Genomic DNA, 3,798 nt, shown 5'->3' on the forward strand with positions numbered 1-3,798 from the left:
AACATCCACATGCAACCGATGGAGCAAACGTCCAGTTACCGCTCCTTTGACAAGCGGCAAAGCTTCCTGTTTCCCTGTTTTCCTGCCTTCCTGTTGCCGCTGCTGCCGCTCTTGGAAATGGACAGGGCTAAACGCATTTGTTCGAAGCTTGTTTAGTTTAACTTTAATTGAATTTTGTGAATTTTGCTTTTCTTGCCTTTTGCCAATTCAGTTTCTATAGGTTTTTCTACCATCTTACTCATTGAGCACAAGGGCATATTGACTTGCCGTTTTTCCAGTAAGCCAAATAAAAAACATGTGTCTTGGTTTTTTTGGCCTAAAGTTTCGATATAACAAAGCAACAGCTGTTTCAATTTCATTCCTCATTCTAATTCATTAAGTGAACTTAACAATTTTCTATAAAAAATGTATATTTGTGATTGTTTTAAATTTCTTTTAATTAATAAACAAATTGATTGGCTAAATTTAATTTGTCTTTTAATTTCATTTTTGCAAATGTATAGGAAATTTTATTAATGATAATTGTTATTATTAAGATCATAGCTAATAAACATAACAAGGGGTTGCATTTTTTATTGCCTGTTCTGGTTTTAATTTAGCGTTTATCCATAAGACTAATTTTTTTGGTTTATAATTAAGCAGCTTTTAATTACAATAACCTAAGAAAAGTAAAGATAAACTCCAAATATTATTAATTATAAAGATTATTCTCCAAAATAAAAACCTTTTAAGCAAAACACTTTAAAAAATATATTTAAACTATTGCCAAATATTATAGATAACTATTTTTCATTGGGTATATTTCTGTTCCTAACATCCGATGAATTTCCGCTTCCTTATTTTGTTCTAGTTGAGTTTTCTTTGTAGCCTTTTTATTTGTTGGCCCGCTGGCCAGCTGGTGCCACCTTTATATGGGCTGAATTTATTATGGACGAGAACAAAAAAAAAAAAAAAACGAAACAGCCCAGTGTCCGGAGTCTACCGTTCATCCAAACAATCGAATGTATATCCCACAGAGAACTGAGGGAGCTACGGAGCTACAGAAGGCCAGAACTCCAATGCTCCACCACCATATGGCCAAATGGCACGAGTTTGGCTCGTAAAAAGGCTTACATAAGTCGGCAGGCAGTGGACTTTGGACCTTGGACTTACCTTTTTGCCAGGCAACTGTAAAATTGTCTTGTTGCGCTGGCAACCCTTTTCTTTTTTTTCATTTTTTTTTCTTTGCGTAAAAAGTGGAAAGACCTAAATGTGAATTCAATTTGTAAGTCCAGGGGTCCGGCGTTTTGAATAATTTGTATGATTTAATTTTTGCACCCTGCTCTCTTTCGAAGAAACGAGCCAATAAAACGATTTCCATTGAAAGAGACGTACTTATGCGGTCGATCGCCCATTCTTTTGGCCTACATGGCGTATACGCAATACTACTCATGTCCTAAACATTCCCCATACATTCAAAGCCGAAATCAAAGCAGACATCCATTTTCAGCCACGACGACAACTTAAGCCAATCGACGCTTTTGTGATTGCCAAAGTCAAATATGGAATTAAATGCGTTAGCGCCCAGGAAACACACTCACACACACACGCACACACTCTCTTCACACTGCCTCAAAAAAGACTTATTTAATTTTAATAATTGTACGCAAATCCAAAGCAATTTGTTTACCCACTACTTCAGCTTACGTCTTGGGCTCCACTATGAGATTTTTGCCAAGGATTAAGCAAAGAACCTAAATTAATAAAGTATAAATGTGAGAGAAAGAGTCTTGGAAAATTAAATGAATTGAATGGCTAAGCTGGTTCTTAAGCTTTTCCTTTGTTTCCGGCTTTAAGTCTTCATAAATAATGGACGGAAATTTATGTATCACGGACAATGGCTAAACTGAAAAATGCAAAAATAGCCAAAATTGGATTGCAGTATTAAAACAACAATCAAAAAATATAAATAAAATAATAAAAATGAAATATAATAGATGTTTGGTCTTCAGTAGCCTTTTAAAGTTTCTTAAATTAAATTAAATAACCTTTTGACCTCAAATTTATGACTGAATATATTCCAATCAAACAAAAAATTATAACAATTTTCTAAATAAAGAATAAAAATCCTATTGAAGAACAATCACGCTGTAACTGATTGTGCAAATGTTGTGGTTGGTGGAGGTTTGAATAATAATTTTGCGTACGCTAACTTTTTGGCGGCAGTGTTAATCTGGCCGACAATTATAAGCCATATCTATTATGCTCTTTGTTGAGCTGCATAAATTATGCGCAAAGCTTTCGCTCTGTCCACAAAAACCAAATGCGGTTTGCCCCGCAGACCTCGAACAGTTCTAGTTGGAGTTTTATCTAAGCCCAAATAAATTTAATCAACCGCAATCGGAAGTGTTAGAATAATGACACAATAAACAATAGCAATTAAAATATCAAATATAAATCATTGTGTAAATTTACAGCAATTGCAATGAAAGCCAAATACCGAAATAACCCGTAACCAGTAACAAAACTTCATGCAAATGCACAACAGGAGTTATTACTATTACGTACTGGCCCATAGATATGTGGCAATTTTCGTATATATATATTTATTTTTGTCTGGCTATTTTTTGCGATAAAAAGTCATAAAAAGCGTGCAAATACCAACAGGCAAATACTATAGATGTTTGTTTGTTTCTCTGTTTGTTTGCTGTGGTGTGTGTGTGTGTGTGTGTGCGTGCAGCTAAATACACACTGGAGGACCAAACAATATTCCCCCTTTGGTTTCTCTCCCAACCTCAACCTTCCCCCTGAAGCGATCGAAGCAGCTCGTAAACGCATGCATAAATTTGCACGCATAAAATCAAATCAAAATTCAACGACATGTGACAATTTTATGTCTACAAAATTATGTATTTGTTGAAAACACACAAGCGACAACAACAACAACCGAAGCACGACAAAACAACAATAATGCAAAGCAATGAAAATAACCACAATGGCATATACAACAACAGCAACAGCAACACCAACGGCAATGTGAACAACATCGAAAACGGACATTCAGAGGAACTGGGAATCCTGAATTGAGGGGGCCAAAGGAAGGAGCAAGGGTCTGAGGGACGAAGGACTGCCAACAAGGACATAAGCAATAACAACAAACAGCTAAAATAGCAACATGAGCAGATTATAATGAACAACATATTCGCACGGCCGCACCCATTGCCACTCCCCATCTTTCCACCGCCCACTGCCCTGTCCACCCCTCTTCGGCGGCTTTCATAATCGCACACGCACTCAATTTCGTAGGGAGACGGGGAGGAGGGGTGATCAGAGGGGAAAAGCAACAAAGCGCCACGCAACAATTTACGTGTTTTGACACTAATACAAAAGCCATTACAATACATGCACGAAAAAAAATTAATATTAATAAAAATTATTAAATTGTTGAATTTCTCCCAAAAATAGACCAATTTTGATGAGAAATTTATGCATTTCCTATATAATTTTATATTTTTTTTAAATATTAAGAAATTTTAAGAAAAAATAAAATAGTTTTTATATTTTAATGTTTAGGAACTTACATACAAATATTTACAATTATTTTATTTGACAAAATATAACAAAAAAAATGTTTAAATAATAAAAATATTTTTTAAAAGAAGTTAAAACAAAAATCCAGTTTATATGTCCAGCAATTACAATTTTTCCCTCAGTGTACTAATACACACGTGCGCACACACCCGCATCCAAATACATCCGCGGAGGGGACGGAAGGAAAATAGAGGGCGAAAAAAGCAAAGTTTCCACATTTCCCTAATG

This window comes from Drosophila eugracilis, unplaced genomic scaffold (assembly GCF_018153835.1).
Source record: "Drosophila eugracilis isolate 14026-0451.02 unplaced genomic scaffold, ASM1815383v1 contig_415, whole genome shotgun sequence".
NCBI classification, from domain to species: Eukaryota; Metazoa; Arthropoda; class Insecta; order Diptera; family Drosophilidae; genus Drosophila; species Drosophila eugracilis.